The sequence below is a fragment of the Felis catus genome, chromosome E3 (assembly GCF_018350175.1).
Source record: "Felis catus isolate Fca126 chromosome E3, F.catus_Fca126_mat1.0, whole genome shotgun sequence".
In the NCBI taxonomy this organism is placed as follows: domain Eukaryota; kingdom Metazoa; phylum Chordata; class Mammalia; order Carnivora; family Felidae; genus Felis; species Felis catus.
This window is the reverse complement of record NC_058383.1, coordinates 33,172,545-33,193,222: the sequence shown is the minus strand read 5'-3', so window position 1 is coordinate 33,193,222 and position 20,678 is coordinate 33,172,545. Positions and strand designations below refer to the sequence as shown.

General features: G+C 45.3%; 1 long non-coding RNA gene across 5 annotated transcripts in view; it reads right to left on the bottom strand.

Annotated features, from left to right (window-relative positions):
- The window catches only part of LOC123382541, a 182,311-nt gene that overhangs the window by 110,858 nt on the left and 50,775 nt on the right, over positions 1-20,678 (bottom strand). For all 5 annotated transcript variants that reach the window (XR_006591063.1, XR_006591062.1, XR_006591059.1 and 2 more), the window contains exon 2: positions 16,276-16,416. This is a non-coding gene — a long non-coding RNA (uncharacterized LOC123382541). The remainder of the gene's footprint in view (positions 1-16,275; positions 16,417-20,678) is intronic.

The window sequence follows — 20,678 nt, the reverse complement described above, 5'->3', positions numbered from 1 at the left end:
CTGATCCTTCCACCTCCCCTCTTGCCTCACAGAAACAACTTCAGGGTTGTTGAAGGCTTCTCCACTCTGCAGCCAGAGCCATGTGATCACACTGGCCTGCCCAGAGCCCTTCTGTGGCTCCTGTGGCTGCTCACTGCCTCTTTGACCAAGTCTGAGACCCTCCCTGCACTCATGGGGCCTCCTCTCCTGCACCCACCTCACCGACTCTACCCATCAGCCACTCAGATGTGTTCTCAGATTCCCAACATTGTGAAGCTCTCTCTTGACCTGGACCTTAGCCCATGTGCTCACTGCTCTAGAACGTCCTTCCTCCTCTCTTCACACATTAGTCTGCTAGGCTGCCATAACAAAGTACCTGAACAGGAGACTTAAGCAACCGAAATTTATTTTCTCATGATTACAGAGACTTCAGCCTCCATATCAAGATCAGGGTGTTGCGTGGGGAGTAAGTTTAGGAATTTCCCGAGCTTGCACCAATGAGTTAACAAGGCTTAGGGTGGAAAGTTGCCACAGGGCGAAAGCGCCCCCAGCACAGAACAAAGCATAGCGTGGAAAGCCACATCCACAGGATGAAAGCATCTGAGAACAGGCAGAGGTGGAAAGCAGGGAAAAGATGCCCAGAGCTAATTAGCAAGAAAAATGCCTTATTAACCCTGAGGGAGCATGCTCTATCTGTCTTATCCCCTAGAAAAGTTAAGATAAACAGACACAGTGCCTGGTGCCTGCCATAAAAAGCCATCTGCTTGGTGCCAGTACTTGGATTTGTAATGACCCAAACCCCTAACATCACATACCTTCGAAACCCCCTTATCTCACACACTTGAGATAATGATCACTGTTTTATTGTCTCTTTCTGCACGACCATCATGTTTGTAAGCCTTCCGATCCAAATGAATAAGGAGCAGGATCCTTACTCAGGGCTCTTGACTCCTCCCACACATTAGCCTCTCTCGTATTCGATTCTGCATCCACTCTCTTGCTGGACAAGAGAGAACTCCAGACTCAAAGTCTGCAACAGTGTTGGTCTGAGATCAATCTTGACTCCAAGACCAAAGTGTTAGGCAGGGCTGGTTTCTTCTGAGGCCTCTCTACTTGGCTTGGAGATGGCTGTTTTCTCACTGTGTCCTCACATGGTGTTTCCCCCGTGTGTTTCCTATTTTCTTCTTCTGATAAAGACACCAGTCATTAGATTAGAAACCACCCTAATAACCTCATTTTTAACTTAACTGCCTCTTTAAAGACCCCAAAACAGTCTCATCTGAGGTACTTGGAATTAGGACTCCTACATACAAATTGGGGGCACACAATTCAGCCCATGACAGTGGACAACCAAAATTTTCCCTTGGCTTCAATTTCCTCATCTTCTAAAGAGGAAAGAGGATGCATGGAAAGCCCTTGCACCAAACAGAAGTTTGATGAATAAAAAAAGTCCTTCTTGGTACCAACTCAGTGGCCCCAACTCATGTAGCTTCTTTTCGAGGGGGCCGGAAGTGGGGGTGGAAGGAGGGACAAGGGCCTCGTGCAACATCATAGCCTGGAGTCTCACTCCTCAGAGCGTGGTCACTGAACCATCAGCCTCTGGGAGCCTGTTGGAAATGCAGCATCTTGGACCCCACCCCAGACCTACTAAGTCAGAAGCTGCATTTTAACAAGGTCTTTCGATGATCTGTGCGCACATCACAACTGAGAGCATGGGGTTAGACGAAATACGGAGTCATTCGATTGCCACCTATGGCCGACATGCCTCTCCAGCCCCAACAGCATCTCCAGAGCTAGACGCTCCCCCAGCCTCCCTTTACCATGCTTCTCAAGTCATTATGCTTTGTCCTGGTGTCATTTTCTCCAGCAGACAAGAGAGGGAAACATTTTCTCAGAAAGAAAAGACTCAGTTCTGACTTTTAACCTTGGTGATTTGTAGCCCGTCAGTGGAGAGGGGTGAAGGTCACCTTCCCGATCTTCACGTGGTTCAGGCTTCCTCGCCCACTCTTCGGAAGGTCACCAGGTCCAGCTTTGAATTCATGCAGCAGAGAAGCAAAACCATCGCGATGGGTCATTAACATGCATCAAGCGGAAAGTGTGGGTAGGAAATCATGGTCCAGAAAGTCAAACTGCTCTCAGATCAGATCAGGAGAGATACTCCATTAATTCTGGCCTTTACCATCTTCCCGAAAAGTGATGCCCAGAAGAGCAACCCATGCTATCAGTTCTTGGAGCTCACCTGACATACTCCTGGCTTTGGCATCCGCCCCGACAATCTGAGGCTGCCAGCTCCAAACATGCCAAGCACATCCCGCTATGGACCAAATGCTTTCCACTGCGGCCATGCGTTTGGAACCGGGAGAGCTTCTGGCCCCAGTTTTAAAAAGACTGCCTCATTTTTCAGCCTGGCTTTGGTCCCACGGCTCCTCAGGGCTGCTGTGCTCTCTGTAACACAGCTAACTCCCCAAAGTCCATTAGCATTTCAGCCCGCTACCTTCTGCTCCCCAGACTTAGCCGTCTGCAGTCGGACCTAGCTGCGGCTTCCAGCAGCCACAGACGGAATGGTTTAGGAGACAGTAAAACCATTTCATGTTCCTGTCCTCCCTGTCCACGGGGTTCTTATCAGCCTGGATGAACGGCTGAACAATTTCCTAGGCTCTTCGGTCTTTGCTCAGACACCTGGGAATCCCTTTGCCGTGTCCTATGCAACGCCTCATTTATGGCAACTCACAACACACTCACTGTTAAACAGCCATCCCCAAATGTCAGCCAGGCCTTTGCCTGATATCTGCTTCCCAGGGTTTCGTGCTGCACATCACTTCAGGCACCACAAAACCAGCCCCGACCCAGAGGACGCAGCCCTTTGGTTTCCACGTGGTTCCTTGGAGATGCCAGCATCAATGGGAGGTGCTCTAAGTTTTCACAGGAGCGACTTGAACCATGTTCACTTAAGTTTTTTAAAGGTGAATAGTTTTTACTGAATTTGTCCCCTCAGCCCTTCCGAAACGCTTTGAAGTCTAATCAATGGCCATCGTGTAATGGCAACGATGACTTTGCCGAGGTCAACTGCTGTAGCGTGGGGCTTCCAGTGAAAATGTTCCAGTACCCCTCACTTTTGTAAATTAAATCTTTATTTTTAAAAAGTATTTTTAATTTTTACAGAGAGAGAGGAAGCACAAACAGGGGAGAGGAGAAGAGGGGGAGAGAGAGAGAGAGAAAGAGGGAGAGAGGGAGGCAGGGAGTGGGGGGAAGAGAGGATGAATTCAAGCAGGCTCCATGATCAGCACGGAGCCCTAGTCAGGGCTTCATCCCATGACTCCGGTATCATGACCTGAGCCAAAATCAAGAGTCGAAAGCTCAGCTGACGGAGCCACCCAGGTACCCCTGTAAATTAAACTTTTAGTTTGGAGATAATATAAATTCACATGAAGTTGTAAAAATTCAATTCCAGCATACCCTTTATCCAGTTTCCCCCAGAGTAACATCACAGAACAATGTGCACAGTATTACAACCAGGATGTTGAGACTGATACAACCAACATACAGAACATCTCTGTCACCACAGGCATCCTTTATGATGTCCTTTTTTAAAAGTTTCTTTATTTTGAGAGACAGTGAGAAAGAGAGAGAGCGAGCGAGCGAGCAGGGGATGAGCAGAGAGAGAAGGAGACAGAGAATCCCAAGCAGGCCCCATGCTGTCAACACAGAGCCCGATGCGGGGCTCAAACTCACACTGTGAAATCATGGACCTGAGCCTAAACCAAGAGTGGGACACTTAACTGACTGAGCCACCCAGGTGCCCCAATGCCCTTTGAAATTAGAATTTTTTAAATGTTTTTTTTAAATGTTTTTATTTATTTTTGAGACAGAGAGCGACAGAGCCTGAGCAGGGGAGGGGCAGAGAGAGAGGGAGACACAGAATCTGAAGCAGGCTCCAGGCTCTGAGCTGTCAGCACAGAGCCCAATGCAGGGCTCGAACTCACAGACCGTGAGATCACGACCTGAGCAGAAGTCGGACGCTTAACAGACTGAGCCACCCAGGCGCCCCCCCATGCCCTTTTATAGATACAACAGTTCACTCTTCCCCCCGAATGCTAATCTGTTACGATCTCCATTTCTATAACTTCATCATTTCAAGGATGTTACAGAAATGGAATCATACAGAAGCTAACCTTTTGAGATGGATTTTTTTCCCCACTCAAAATAATTATCTAGAGATTTGTTCCTTTTCCTTGCTGGGCAGTATTTAATGGTTTACATGCAGCAGTCTGTCTAGCCACCCGCTGAAGGACACCTGGGCTTTTGGGTATAATAAACGAGACTTATGTACACACCTGTGGACAGATTTTGTGGGAACACATGTCTGCCTTTCTCTGGGATAAGTGCCCAGGTGTGCGATTGTTCAGTTGTATGGTAGTTGTAGGTTTAATTTTTTAAGAAACCGCCAGTTTTCCAGAGTCACTCTACACTCCCGCCAGCAATGTGTGAGAGCGGTCCTGTTTCTCTGCATATTCCCCAGCATTTGGTGTTATCATTACTTCTTAATTTAGCCGTTCTGACAGATGTAGAGCAGTATCTCGTTGGTTTTAACTTGTATTTCCCTGCTGGCTACTGACGCTAAACATCTTTTCCTGTGTTTATTCTCATCTGTATATCCTGTGCAGTGTAACATCTCTTTATAGCTTTTTCCCATTTTCTATTTCCTTTTTTTCCTGTTGAGGTTTGAAAGTTCTTTGCATATCTAGATGCTAGTCCTTTTTCAGATGTAGGGTTTGTAAATATTCTCTTCCTATCAGTAGCTTATCCTTATACCCAGTTAACAGGAACTTTCATAGAGAAAAAGGTTCTTAATTTTGATAAAGTACAATTTATCAATGTTTCCTTTTATGGATGTTTTTGGAATTATGTCTAAGAACTCTGCCTGATCTCAAAGGTGGTCTTTTATTATTTTTTTTAATGGTTTTACATTTAAGACTGTAATTCATTTGGATTTTTTTTTTTTTTTGTATAAAGTATAAGACTTAAGTTCAGGTTCCTTTATTTATTTTTTTATCCTGGAATGTCCAATTTCTCCAGCATCTTTTATTGAAAAGGTTATCTTTCTCTCTCTCAAATCGCTTTTACACCTTCTGTCAAAATAAGCTAGGTGTATTTGTCAGAATCTCTTTCTGAGTTCTCTGTTCTGTTCCACTGGCCTATGTGTTCATCCCTCCATCAATTATCAACGATTCTTAATTCTCATATTATAGGCTACAGCTATAACATAAGTATTATAAAATTATATATTATAATTATTATAGGCTATAGCTACATAATAGATCTTGAAATCAGGCTGATTTCTCCCCCAGTTTTTCTCTTTTTTGAAATGGTTTCATCCATTCTAGTCTCTTTGCTTTTAAATACAAATTTTAGAATAATCTTATCCCCTGTAACCTTGCTGAACTCACGAGTTCTAGAGATTTTTCTGGGTTTTTTTTTGTGGGGGGGAGAGTTTTATAAATTTCTTTTTTCTACAAGCAATCATGTCATCTGCAAATAGGGACAACTTATTTTTTTCTTGCCTTATTATATTTGCTGCAATTTGGAACAATATGTTGATCAAGGGGGGTGAGAATAGATGTTCTTACCTTGTTCCCAATCTTGAAAGATATTCAGGATGTTCTAAAGAATTATGAAAGTTTGTTTGTAAGCCCTATTTTTCTGAGAGTTTTTTTCTTTTTAAATCAAAATTAAGTGTTGAATCTTGTCAAATACTTTTCCATTGCCGGTTGATATGATCATGTGATTTATTCTTTAGTCTGTTAATATGGCAGGTCATATTGACTGACTTTCAAATATTATATCCCTGAAATAAACCCCACATGGTCAGGTGCATAATTCTTTCTATATATTGTTGAATTCTGTTGGTTAATATTCTGTGAAAGATTTGTGTGTCTATATTCATGAAGGATATTGGTCTGTACTTTTCTTGTTTTGTACTGTCTTTGTCTGGTTTCGGTATTACTGTGTCAGGGTAAGACAAACTTCTTAAAATGAACTGGTAAATTTTCACCGCTCTTCCATTTTCTGGAAGAGACTGTGTGAATTTCATGTTGTTTCTTCTTTAAATGTGTATTAGAATGCTTGAGGGAAAATACCAGGGCCTGGAGGCGTCTTTTTTAGAAGTTTTATATTACCAATTCAATTTCCTTAATAGCTATTGGGCTATTCACATGATGTATTTCATATTGAGTGAGTTGCGGTAATTTGTGTTTTCCACAGAAGTGATCCATTTCATCTAAGTTGTCAAATTTATGTGTATAGAGTTGTTTATAGCACTCCCTTATCCTTCGAATGGCTGTGGGGTCTGTGAGGATAGCCCCTGTTTTGTTCCTGATGATGATAATTTATGCATTCTCTCTCCTTTTTGCTTTGTCAGTTTTACTAGATACCGATTTATCTTTTCAAAGAAATAGCTCTTTGTTTCATTACTGTTTCTATTATTTTCCTGCTTTCAATTTCATTGATTTCTGCCGTTATATTATTTCCTTCCTTATACTTGCTTTCAGTTTACTTTGTTCTTCTTTTTCTTGTTTGTTCTGTTTCTTGTTTGTTCTTTTTTTTGAGGTGGGAGCTTAAATTATTGATCTTAAGTGTATGCATACCGTGTTATAAATTTCCCTCTTAGCATTGCTTTGCTTGTGGACCACAAATTTTGATAAGTGGTATTATCACCAACATGTAGTTCAATATATTTTTTTAAACTTCCCTTGACACTTTCTCTTTACCCCACGGATTATGGAGACATGTGTTGTTTCGTTTCCAAGTGTTGGGAGATTTTCCTGTTATCTTTCTGTTATGGATATCTACTTGGATTCCATTGTGGTTGGAGAATATACTCTGCACGATTTTAATCCTTTTCAGTTACTTGAGGATTGTTTTATGGCCCAGGACAAGGCTGCCTTGGAACACGTCCCATGGGTACTTGAAAGGAATTTGTATCCCGGTGTCAGTTGGCATGCTGTATAAATGTTGATTAGATCTTGTTAACTGATGATGTTGTGTTCTTGCTAATTTTCTCTCTAACGGTTCTATCAATTATAGAGGGAGAGGTGTTAAAGACTCAACTAGAATTATGGGCTTGTCTACTCCTTTCATTTCTATCAATTTTTTGTTTCACATATTTTACATTTCTGTTTCTTAGTGCTTATTTAGGGTTGCTCTGTCTTCTTGTTTGAGTAACACTTATCTTGATCTAATGTCCATATCTTTTCCTGGCATTTTTTTTTCATCTGTGCTATGACGTCTACATTATCTGATATTGAGGTTCCTCCTTTCCTTTTAGTAATGCTTACATGTCTTTTCCAACCATTTACTTTAAATCTGCCCATACTGTTATATTTAAAATGAGCTTCTTGTAGACACCATATATCCTTATGTTTTTAAATCCACTCTGCCAACCTATGTCTTTTAATTGGTGTATTTAGATTATTTGCATTTAACGTAATTATTGATTTGTTGGGGTGCTAGTCTGCTTTTTCCCCTCTGCTTTTTCTTCCTGCTTTTCATTTCTGTTTTCTTTTTCCCTTCCTGTAAGTTACCTGCACATTAGGATTCTGTCTTGATGTGTCTATAGTAATAAAAAAAAAAATAATGTTTTTTTTTTTTCTTTGAGAGAGACAGAGACAGGACAGAGAGACAGAGAGGCAAGGAGATAGAGGATCTGAAGGAGGCTCCAGGCTCTGAGCTGTCAGCACAGAGCCTGATGCGGGGCTCAAACCCATGAACTGTGAGATCACGACCTGAGCCGAAGTCGGGCACCCGACTGACTGAGCCCCCCAGGTGCCCCTACAGTTATTTTTTAGCGTAGTTCTTTGCACACCTTTTCTGGTTGTTACATTTCACGATCCATACAAAACTTACCACAGTCCCCGGCTGTCATCATTTTGCCAGTTCCTGAAAAGCACAGAAGTCTTGCCTACCTTTATGTACCTTTGCCATTCCCATTTATGATGTCATTACCTTTTGGTTGGGGGTTTTTTAGTCTGTGCCTATCGACATTTCCAGGTTGCCAGCTTCTTCACGTCCGATCTGAGAACAGGAGACACACAGGAAACCCAGAGGACTCAGCTTTGTAGCATTCCTCGGGCTCCAGGGTCCACTGCCTGCTTGACTTGTCCTCTCCATCTTTCAGAATCTTCTTATCCTTGTTTCATATGTAACTTCTAGAGTTTTTATTTGCACTCAATAAGAGGCACAGGGCAGAGTAGAGGCTATGCCATCTTCCCAGGAACACACATCTACCCTCACTATTTTTGTGCTACCATATTTCATCAACTCTAAGATGATTTTCTTCACATATTTTTGTAACAACCTTATTGCGACCCTATTCACACACTATGAAATTCATCATTTTAAGTGTACAATTAGTGTTTTTTAGCACATTGCATAGACTTGTGCAACTATCAGCACTACGTAATTTTAGGACATTTTCTTTTTTTAAAAAATTTTTTTTTTCAACGTTTATTTTATTTTTTGGGGGACAGAGAGAGACAGAGCATGAACGGGGGAGGGGCAGAGAGAGAGGGAGACACAGAATCGGAAACAGGCTCCAGGCTCCGAGCCATCAGCCCAGAGCCTGACGCGGGGCTCGAACTCATGGACCGCGAGATCGTGACCTGGCTGAAGTCGGACGCTTACCCAACTGCGCCACCCAGGCGCCCCGTAATTTTAGGACATTTTCATCACCCCAAAAAGAAACCTTATACCCCTTAGCAAGTTATTCCCCATGTCCCTGTCTCTCCCATCCATCCCTTCCCTACCACGGGCGACTGGCTTCTTTCACCCCTAATATTTTCAACGTTCATTAACATAGCAGGTATCAGCGCATCATTCCTTTTTATAGCTGAATAATATTCCTTTGTATGAAGAACACATTTGTTTATCCATTCATCGGTTGATGTATGTATAGGTTATTTCTGCTTTGGGGCTATTACGAACAACACTGCTCTGAATATTCATGTACACGTTTTTGTGGAGATAGAAGTTTTCATTTTTCTTGGGTAAATACTCCGCAGTGGAATTGCCAGGTCGTAGACTGACTCTATGTTTAACATCTTGAGGAACTGTCAGACTGTTTCCAAGGCAGCTACACCATTTCGCATTCTTATCAGGAAGGTCTGAGGGTTACATCATACATTTTTTAACATCTCTGAAGTTGGGATGTATCTTTTAATCGATGACACTGTAAAGCGAGAATTGGAAACGTCTTTTTTCTTTCCCAGTGGCAAATAAAACGACCCGTTTTGCAATCTGGAGCATCTGAGATTTTTGATGGTATGTGGTAATTGTCCATCACCGTATAAACACGACCAGTCTGGATAACGTAAAAATACAGGCAACATAAACTGAGCGGTGGGTGAGGGAGCAGGTTGATGGGTGGAATTTAGATTTTGTCCTTGGTTGACATAACAAGCAAAGAAGATACGTAGGGAATATTTGCAATAAAGGATTAATAAATGTGATATATTTGAGAAGAGGAGAGAGGTGAAGTTAAGTGAAGCAAATCCTCATCTATCACAGCAAGGAATCAATCGATCATGTATCAAACCCCTTGATCCATAAATAGCAGAACCATCACGTTCCTTAGAAACATGGAATGAACTATCGTAAGAAACAATGACAGGTGACAAGGCTGGTTGGTGTGCGGGGGGTTACTCCGCACCAAGGCTGGGTGATGTGCGGGGGGTTACTCCTCTATAAGCCTTTTTGTTCTGTTTGGTGTTTAGCCACGTATGTGGCCTTAATAAAAATGTCTAACACCATACTAAAATGAATTTTAAAATACGCTGCATCAAACTAATCTCCTTGTGGACACTTTGACGGCACGAGGAAATATGATACGGATGCCGAGTGAGATGACACAAAGGACGGGAGTCACGCCCAGTGACGGTTGATTCAAACCGTCCACTTCACAGATGCTGTTTATCCAATGTGGGCTCCATTATATCTGTTACTTATGCTGTTTCCCCTAAACCCAAGGAGAGCGTGAGCTCAAGAAGAGAAAAACAGAGAAGCATATTTTCAGTTTTATCACGTGCTAATGACTCCCAAGTTTCCAGGCAGAGGGAGGTGAACATTGGGATTCTGATTCTGTTTCCAACATTACCCAGGTGTATGACTAAACTAGGCTATTTAATCTCTCTGTGACTCAGTTTTCTCGTCCCTACAATTGGCAGAACACTCGACTAAGCCCACAAGTCTGTTACGACAATCAAACAAGACCGAGGATGTAAAAATTCCTTGAAAAATCTGGAGTGTGGGTAAGTGCTCCTTGTTAAGGCTTTTTGCACGCTAGCGAAACAGACGTTGCAATTACGACACGGGGCTCCCTACGCTATCCCGGAAATTATTCCTCTTTGGTGATATGCAAGCCACTGAGCTCTCAGTGTTGCTTCACTCCCCTGCCATCAAAGTATTAAATATGAAGATTCAAAACATTCACAAATCTTTTCTGTAGGAGTCATGATGTAAGCGGTGTAGGGCTTACATGCCAGTTGTAAATAAAGCGTGAATCTAAGGTCTTGTGCAGTGTTTCGTGGACCGGAAAACACTCCTTGGGCATCTGTGAAGTATTTTAGTGTGGCAAGTGACCGAGGGCTTCTGTGTGTGTACGTATTTTAGGATACTCCATCTGGTTCCCTCGTCCCAACCCAAACGGACGTGGACCATCGCAAGCAATCCACCATCGCCCACAGTAAGACTGAAAGCACTTTCTAGACGATGATCATTTGTTTGGATTTTGGAAACATATGTCATGTATCAGAACAGAGTAAGCTTGCCCTCCGTGCCCGCCATGAACTCTAAGGGCTTTGGAGTAAATGTTTGTTGATGTGTGTGGCGTGCATATGGTGGGCCTAGACACTCAGCTATTTACTGGGCATGGACCCTCATCTTACACAGATTTAAGGCATGGTACTCCTCCCCTCCCCACCTTACAAATGAGGAAGCAGGATTAGAAAGACGGGCCTGGGGCACCTGGGTGGCTTAGTTGGTTAAATGTCCGACTCTTCATCTTGGCTCAGGTCACGATCTCACGGGTCATGAGTTTGAGCCCCATGTCAGGCTCTGTGCTGACAGTGCACAGCCTGATTTGAATTCCCTCTCTCCCTCTCTCTCTCTCTGTCCCTACCCCACTTGTGCTCTCTTTCTTTCTCAAAATAAATAAAATAAATGCATGCTTATTTAAAAAAAAAAAAAAAAAAAAGAGGGAGAGAGAGATTGCCCAAACTGCTCAGAGTCATTGGACTAGAAGGAAGAAGCCAGAACTCACATGCTACTTTGGAAGTCTGAGCCCTCAATCCCAGGGATGTATACCTCTTAGGTGTATGCCAGGAGCTGATTAAAACACACGATGGGAGAGGGCTTCTGGTATCTGTCAGGCATCTACATAGACCCTCAATCTTTGCAGTAACCCTGAGGGATTCATTTTATTATCACTGTTATTTATTTTTTTTCCACCAACGAGAAAATCAAGATGCAAGGAGATGAAGAAGAGAAGAGGAAGGTAGAACTGAATCAGGGTCAGAATTGGTGGCCATGCAGCCAATGGGGGTGGGGAAGGAAGAGGTGGAACAGCCTGTTGGTGGGTGGAAGCTGAGAGGCAGGTAAGGGGTGCCAAAGATCCTGATTCGATACTCTGCTCATTATGATGTGTCCTGGCCTGGAAGTTATCATGAGCCAACTTACTTATAGGGGAAGCTGGAGCTGCATAGGGGGCAGCTAAGCCAGAAGGGAGCAAAGCTGGTGCCTTTTTGCCACCACGTGGGAAGGTGAGTCAACACAGAGGTAAGGAAGTCAACACGGAGGGCATCGGAGCCAAGAGGAGTGTGAGATACTGCTCCTGGTACCACTTCAGCACCTGGATCCAGCCATGCTTGGGGTCGCCACTGGGCTTGCTGTTATGTCGGCCAATGGCATTCTCCCTTGTGCTTAGTTTGAAATGAGTTTCCATGGGTCTGTAAGTTCCAAGAGTCCTAAGAGCAGACACCTACAACTCTTCACGACACAGATAGCCAACAGTTCTCTCCGTAGGATCCTGGTGATGTCTGGGATGCTAGGGGGGGCAGGAGGGGTTTCGCCAAGGTCACACTGGTAAACACAGAGGCTGAAAGATGGAAGCTCCTGATCTCTGCCCCCCCCCCCCCACCCTTGGTGAGGATGAAACAAGTAGGACTTCAAGGTAATTGATCAGGAGGGTTGATCTTTTTAGTTTTATTTGGGGCTCTTCATATCGTGTTCCATAACTAGAGTCTCCCGGGGAAACTGGAAAGTTGCTCCTTTTTCCAGTACCTGTTGGAATTCTTTCGGGTGATGAAAGGATGAGGACTTGTGTAGGCATTTTCGTGTTGATTATCTCAGTTATATCTCAAAGTGACCCTCAGAGGTGACATTCCTCATCTCTGCTACGTGGATTAAAACACTTAAGAGTCTAAACTCAGCCATCTGGCTGCATATCCCACATCTGTAACAGCTTCACTAGGGGGCTTTCTGTCTAGAAATAGTTTCACTATGGAGCCTTCTGTGTATACGGTGACATGGGGCCAAAGGTTCTATGCTTGATGGGCTCACGCGCATTCTGTATGACTTGTAGCAGAAAGCAGACGGCCCCCGAGAGGAGACCCAGCATGTCACATACCAGCTGGGATTTGGGCAAGTGACATCACTTCTCCGAATGTTTCAGTTTTCCTCTCCATAAATTTGGGACACAGCAAGTACCTCTGGGAGTGTTGTGAGAATTCTTGATTACATACATGTGTGACTATGGTAATTCTCACAACAAAATAAAGGAACCACGTGAAGTGATGGCTATGTAAATTAGCTTGGTTGTGGCAATCATTTCCCAATGTGTATGTGCACCAAATCATCATGTTGTACATCTTACACAGATATGATTTTTATTTGTCAATTATACCTCAGTAAAGCTCGGGGGGTGGTGGCAGGGAACAGCATGTCAGCAGAAGAAGGTGGAGGGAATAGAGGAAGCAGGAGACATATTGGTAGAGAACAGGTGTCCCAGGGTCAAGGGTATTGCTGGCCAGGCTCGATCCCTATAAGCTGGATGATTCTGAGTAAATCACGCGGCCTCCTTAGACTTCATTTTTCTGCTGCGCAGTGCAGGGTTAACAACAGTTGCTTCCTTTTAGGATGGTTGTGTAATGAGTAAAGCAATGCATATAAACTGCAAAGCCTGGACCACATGATAAGGCATCAATAAATATTAGGTGTTGTTGCTGCTACCAGACCTCAGCACTGGATGCCAAGGGGCTAGTTCTCAACCTTCGGTTGCCTGCATATTAAGGTCACCTGGGGAGCTTTTAAAATTTTTGATTCCCAGCCATATAAGGCCAACTAAATCATAATCTTTGGAGATGAAAACCAGAGATCAATATTTTATAAAGCTCCCCAGGTGACTCTGAGGTGTTGCCAAGATGTACCTGGTGCCATGGAATCAAAGACGATTTGAGGGAAGCCCGCCCTGCCTCTGGGGAGCTCACAGTCTTTGTGGGAGGCCCAGCATGTAACGAGATGGACAGAGATGATGATTCTATATTCCAGGCATGGGCAAGGCACTGGGGAAAACTGCCAAAGGACTGGTCAGTCCTAAGCTGTCTTTGAACCTAAGAGGTGCAGGAAGTAAGGAAAAAAAGGAACCTCGTATTTTTCTTGTTTCATTTTCAAAAGAAAGTAATTGTCCGTGACTCATATCCTGGCAAAAGGTGATTTTTACGTAAGTCACCAGGTCACTGCAACCCAGCCTGACACCAGCCCCTGACAGTTATAAAGAGGTCCCGGGTGTCTGTTAACCTCTCCGGGCCTCAGCTTACTCCTTCTGAGATGGGAGAGGAACTGTAATGCTCTTTATAGGGCCTGCCAGATGTTTTCGTGAAAAGAGAAGTCATCGTCACCCGCCTCAGAGAGGTATTCTGGTATGAGATGTGGAGACAGGGACACTCTCTGCCATCCCCTCGGGGTGTCTGAGATCAGAACCATCCTCTGCAATAGGTGATGCCTTCCTACCTACATGCCCAGACTCCTCTGATCCTTTTTGGTGACAGACTCTTGATAAGTCAACACCCACACAATTCAGAGTTCACACCAAGGACAAAGAAGCCTGATAAAGACTGGTTTGGTGTCGTGGGGTGAATTGTGTCCCTCCGCCCACCCCTGGGTTCCCCGCAAGAGATAGGTTGAAGTCAACTCTGAATACCTGTGAACTTGACGATATTTGAAAATAGGGTCTTTGCAGATGCAGTCAGGCCGAGTTCTTACTGGATTATGGGGAGCTCTACATCCAATGACTGGTGTCCTGATTGGGGGCTACAAGTACTCAGAAACCAAGGGAGGAGGCACAGATGGGAACGGTACAGCTACAGCCCAAGGCACGCCAGGGACCGTGAACAACCACAGGAGCTAGGATAGACAAGGAAGGACCCTCCCCTAGAGCCTTCAGTGATGCCCCGATTCTGGACTTCTGTTCTCCAAAACCGTGAGCCCACACACCTCTGTCATTCAAAGCCACTCAGTCTGTGGTCAGGTGTTCCTGCAGCCCCTTGGAAATGAATACAGCTGGTGACCTATCCTTTTTCAAATAGGTATCGGAACCATTTAGAGCCACTAACTCTGATTCGAGAGCAGCGGAGCAGAAATATCAATGTCCACTTGGGATTGAGGTTGAGTGGGTTGACTTTCGTTAGCCAGGATCTCAGGGGCCTAAAGCTTCCTCAGTACCTTTCAAAGGGTTCATGGCCTTTATTTTGCTCAATGCAAAGGTGGAGCCTGGCTTTGGTAAAATTTGTTAACATCAAATTGGATTTTTTAAAGACATTTCCTTTTTTTTTTTAAGTTTTAATGTTTATTTATTTTTGAAGAAGAGAGAGACAGAGCATGAGCAGGGGAGGGGCAGAGAGAGAAAGAGAGAGAGACAGACAGAATCAGAAGTAGACTCCAGGCTGTGAGCTGTCAGTACAGAGCCTGAAGTGGGGCTCAAACCCACGGACCGCAAGATCATGACCTGAGACAAAGTAAGACACCTAACCGACTGAGCCACCCAGGAGCCCCCAAAGATCTTTACTTTTAAAAGTGAAGATTTCAGTTGGATCTGGCCACGGTGCACCACAGGACCCTCCCCACATTCGGAGTACAGAAGGAGACTAATCTGGGTCAAAGAACCTTCTATTCTTCAGTTTCTTGAAAGCAGACCACACTTGGCTTCAAGCCAGACTCATCCAGCATTACAATATTATCTCCAGTTTCTTCCCAATCCTGCCCCCTTCTGTAATCACAACACACGCAGAGTCCCTCATAAAACAGATGGCTGGTTCCACTTGTCCGGGACCTCCTAAATTGTCATGCAGACAGATTTCTCTCACTCGTGGTCCACAGTCTAAGTCCTGCTATTCTATTTGCATCTGGCATGCCCTCATTTGTTCATTCAGACATATTTATGGTGTGTTCTCTGCCTAGAATGGAGAGAGATGCTAGGGATAGATCGAACAGAGCAGACAAGCTCTCAGTTCTCCCGCAGCTCAGGGCTGGTGTTATCAGGAGTCCTACAATAGAGAGCCTGTAGATAACAAAGAGGGGCAGGTTAGACCCCTGTCAAGAGAGCTTTAGCACAGTAGATAAGAAGAAAAGCGGCAGTGGGAAAACGTATTTTAAAGTGCTCAGCTGGGAAAGCAGAGAGAAAAAGAAGAATCAATTATGGAAATAAAGGATTAGTTCTTGAGAAGCGCAGAGACGCTTGTTAGAACACAAAGATAAGGGAGAGAGAGTTGGGTGTTTCTGGTCCTTTCATTTAGGTCATTTCCCATTACGCCTGAATACTAAGCCCCTGACTGGTCGGTGGGATTACGGCTCGAAAACGCTGACTTCCATAGAGAGCGACGTAGGAGAGCGAGGTGGTCAGGAAAGACCCAATCTGGGCCTCACCGCTCGCCAGTCCTGTGATTTCAACAATTTCCCTCACTTCTGTGTACCTTGTTCTCATCTGTATGTATTTTCCCAGAAGGACCTTCTTTAAAAAAGGAGATAATTTGCCACACACAGCCTTTGGGAAGGACTCAAGGAGATCATGCCCACAAAACGCACCTCAAGTGGTTGGCAAACAGTGTTAGATATTCTTTTCATGTGTTGTATGGGAAATATTTACCACAGACAGCATTCCCATTGAGCGGCTCTGTTTGCCATGCTCGGAATCACAAGCTCAATTTGTTTTCCCTGCAGACGCCAAGTACTTCCTTCTAATTCTCTCCTTACCTGACATCCGGAACTCGAGGTGGGCAGGTCCTCTGCAGGACTCGCCAGGCTCCTTCCGGCTTCATTTACCCGACAACCTCTTCCTGGGGCCGGGGACAGAGCTCCGAACTAAATAGTCTCCACCGTCTTGTGGCTTAAACTCTAGGGAAAGAGAACAAGAAAATGCACATAAGGTAAGGGCAGGTGGCATTAGATGCTATGAAAGATATACAAAGCAAAAGTGACTGATAATTGTTAGACGCTGCCCCAGCTATCAGAGGCTGTGGAGGCTGGGGATACAGCCCTTGATGAACACAGAGACGGCATTATAAGCCGGACTGATGCTGTAACATGAGCAAGCTTTGGATGATCACAGCTCTGACAGTGTATAAATAAGCACGGAACATGCTGGGTCGACTAGCAAACACAAACACATGCAAAAGGCAAGGACTTTGCTAAGAACTCCTGTAATTCTGCCCTCTAATCCCCAGTTACATTTGCCACCTTTCTTGTGACCCTCAGAGGTAGGTCTGCAAGAAGGAGAAGGAAGGAAGGAAGGGGGGGGGGAGGAGGAGGAGGAGGAGGAGGAGGAGGAGGAGGAGGAGGAGGAAGGAGAGGAGGAGGAGGAAGGAGAGGAGGAGGAGGAAGGAGAGGAGGAGGAGGAAGGAGAGGAGGAGGAGGAAGGAGAGGAGGAGGAGGAAGGAGAGGAGGAGGAGGAAGGAGAGGAGGAGGAGGAAGGAGAGGAGGAGGAAGGAGAGGAGGAGGAAGAGAGGGAGGAAGAGGAGGAAGGAGGAAGAGGAGGAAGGAGGAAGAGGAGGAAGGAGGAAGAGGAAGGAGGAAGAGGAAGGAGGAAGAGGAGGAAGGAGGAAGAGGAGGAAGGAGAGGAAGAGGAGGAAGGAGAGGAAGAGGAGGAAGGAGAGAAAGAGGAGGAAGGAGAGGAAGAGGAGGAGGAAGGACAGGAAGAGGAAAAAGGGGAGGAGGAGGAAAAAGGGGAGGAGGAGGAAAAAGGGGAGGAGGGGGGAGGAGGAGGGAGAGGAAGAGGAGGAAGAGGAGGAAGGAGAGGAAGAGGAGGAAGGGGAGGAGGAGGGGGAAAGGAGGTGGCAGTGAGAACGGATATACACAAATGAAATTGACCTTGGTCTTTCTAAAAGGTCAACATAGGATTTTGATTTCTTCTCTATGCAGGAAATGGAGATGAAGTTTGCCCCAAATCATTTGAGAATATTGCTTCCTCATTTAATTAGGAAATTCCTGCAGAAGTATCCTCATTGAAATACATTCAGTTAAGTATATTTGAGAAGATAAGCATGCAGGTCCCGATGGAGGAGGAAACTCAAGGCTTGGGGGTGGAGGGAGCCCCTCAAAGTCCCGTGAAGGTTCTCCAGGGGCCCGTGTCTGCCTTTGCTCTCCAGAAGCTCTGCTCTACCAATGACTTTCCTCTGTCAGCAGGTGGAGCGATCAAGGGGCTTTGGCAGAACAGCAGGCACTAGGGTGGTCAGTCTTGGTAGGCATTTGACCATCTCTGAGTAAAGGGCCCCCAGTGATGCTCTGCCCTGACATCCTTTCTCCCACCACCAGGTATTGGCAAATATAACATGCTCCTCCCCTGGGAAACAGTGTGCTGTCGGAAGAATCTGCTCGGTCACCTCCTCTGGCAATTAGCAGTGGTGTGTCCTGGGACAGGGAATGTAGCCTCTCTGGTGGTATTTCCTCTTCGGCACAATCAGGGTCCGAACATAGAGATTAAACCCCAGCGTGAGTGTCAATTATCTGGCACATAGTAAGTGCTCAATAAATGGTCTCCAGGGTCTTCATTACTGACTTCGGTTAATGAAAGTCCAGTCTGAACCTGTGGGTCCGGAAAGCAGAGAGGGGGTTCACAGCTTGGCTGAAGGTGGGGAGATAATCGAAGTGGGAAGAAGAGAAATGCAAGAGTGTGAGATTAGTCCCTCTGTCTCGCCGGCCGCCTGTCTCAATCTGGTAAGCCACGGTAGCCTGTGCTCACTGGTTCTCCTAGATGAAGGGAAGACTGGAATAAGTGGAATGAACCCCGCCTTGCTTCTCTGTTATTTGATGCTCACAGGCGCCATAGGAAGTACCTTCAAGTTCAGTTACAACAGTGACCTTCGGAGCAGTACTTTTCAGCTTGCTGGGGGATTTTCACAAATATCATTTCATTGGATTGTCACGAATGATCTCATTTTCCCGATGGGTAGCTGAGGTCCAGGACCACAAGTGGACTTGTGCCAGAGATCAGAGAGATGAAAAGCCAGACCTGCATCCAGTTCTCAATACCGAGGTTAAAGTCAAGATCTCGAATGGATTCTTCTCCACGGCGCCTACAGTGTGCCCAGCGCTCAGCAGGCACGGACCTCTGCTAAAACTGAATGAATCTCCCTGGGACTGGGACAAACAATCCCAAGGCTGGGGCAAACTCCAGAGAGCCACCAAATGGCACCGTGAGACACATCTTTGCGGTTCAGAGGCCAAGGGAGGGCGAGCTGATGCTCACCTGGGCTTGCCCACTCTTCCCTCAGTGCACTTTCCATAGGTGATGCCCCTGCCATGTTCTGTGGCTCCTCTCTATGCCTTTGGCTTTGATTAATCGTACCTCCCATGATTCATATTGCCATCTGCTTTCTAAATGGGTTATCCCTGGGTGGTAACCTCAGGAGGGAGGTTGGTGGGTCTCCAAAGTGTCTCAGGTATGATGTTGTAGAGCCACGACTAAATGAGGCATGGCCTCCCGACAGCACAAGACAGACACAGGAAGTCTGTTGTGTGTTCCCCACAGCCACTCTGTTCCACAGAACTTTCTGTGCGGAGAGAAATGTCCCACGATATCCAGGACAGCAGCTACTAGCCACATGTGGCCACTGAACACTCTAAATGTGTGGAACTCAATTTTCAATTTCATTGTATTTGAGTTATTTTAGACTTATATCTAAATAGACGCCTGTGTCTGGTGGCTGCCATATTGGACAGTGCAGCTCTCGAGTGATCCAAAGCCTGATTTTGCAGAACGGTATCCAAATCCCAGTTCTGCCCATCACTGCCCACGTGACCTCGGACATGCCAGCTAAGCTCTCTGAGCTCTGTTTTTCTCATCTATTAAGTAGGCTAAGTAAATTTTTTTTTTCCTGCAGCTCTCATGATAATTTAAGAATCTACTGTATCCTAAAGGTCCTGATCAGTGCCAGGCACATAAAACGGAAGCCATTCAGTGGGAGCCATTAAAACTACAAAAGCAATTCCAGGTATGAGGAGATCCAAAGCACGTAAGAAACCTGAGTGGTAAATTTGCTGTGTTGTCAGCTCTCGTGGGCTGAAGAAGGAATCCAGGACCAAGTCACCTGGGATTTATCCATCTGACATGATTCAAACTCCGATGGAGATTATGGAGTGAGGCCGTGAAGATGGCTTATAGTAGAGATTTTCATCTGCACAGAACACAGATTAGAGTCTGGGCATATGCTGGGGCCACTAATGCACCTTAGGAATCTTCTAAGGAGTCATCAGCTTTGCTCTGGCTTTGTGGTCCCCAACCAGGCTTTCTGCCAGGTCCTATGGCTCTCTGACTGCAGCTTGCTGGTCTGGGTCTCCGTGTCCGTCCTCTGCCTGCAGTGTTACCTTGTACCCTGAACAGCACCACCTTAACTGTCTTACCAATCTCCTCTCCTCTTGGACCTTATTAAAGAGTCAGTTTAAACACTCCCTCTTTTGAAAATCTTCCTCTATTTCTTTTCTGGGTCCCCTCGAGCAAGCTTTTGTTAGAGAGCACCTGCTGATGTCTGCATACCCAACCTCCTGTTACAGGACCCTATCTTTCAATATCTAGAGAGTCTCTGAACCTAGTACAGAACCTGATACGTAATTGGATTAAGTCAATATCTGACAACGATGACGACAACAAAGATGATGATGATGGTGGTGGTGACGATGATGGTGACGATGATGGTGACAACGGTGGAGGCAAGCCCACACCTAGTGGTTGCCATGTTCCAGGCACTGTTCTAAGCGCTTTACACAGCATTCATTTACACCTCCACCTCTAGGTAGATGTTACTACCTTCCACTTTTGTCTCCATTTTACATATAGGTAGAACGGAGATCAGGGAGTTTAAATAACCTTAAGGCTGACCGAGCTTGAAGGTGGATCCTTACACTTCCAGAGCGCTGAAGGCTCTGCTCTCTCAGGAGATCCGTCCCTGTAGACCCCAGAATGCGGACAAATGTTGCTCTGACTCCTGTTGATTCGGGACCTGGAGGACCAAGACCTCTGCATTTAAGCGTCAACTGTCAAGCCTTAGAAATAGCCCTGCATGACTCCTTAGGGTGGGAGCACGTCCCCACGTCCCTTCCCAATTCCCAGGCACTTATCAGGCAGACAGCTGCGGTGGAAGGATTTACAGCCACTCGGCGTT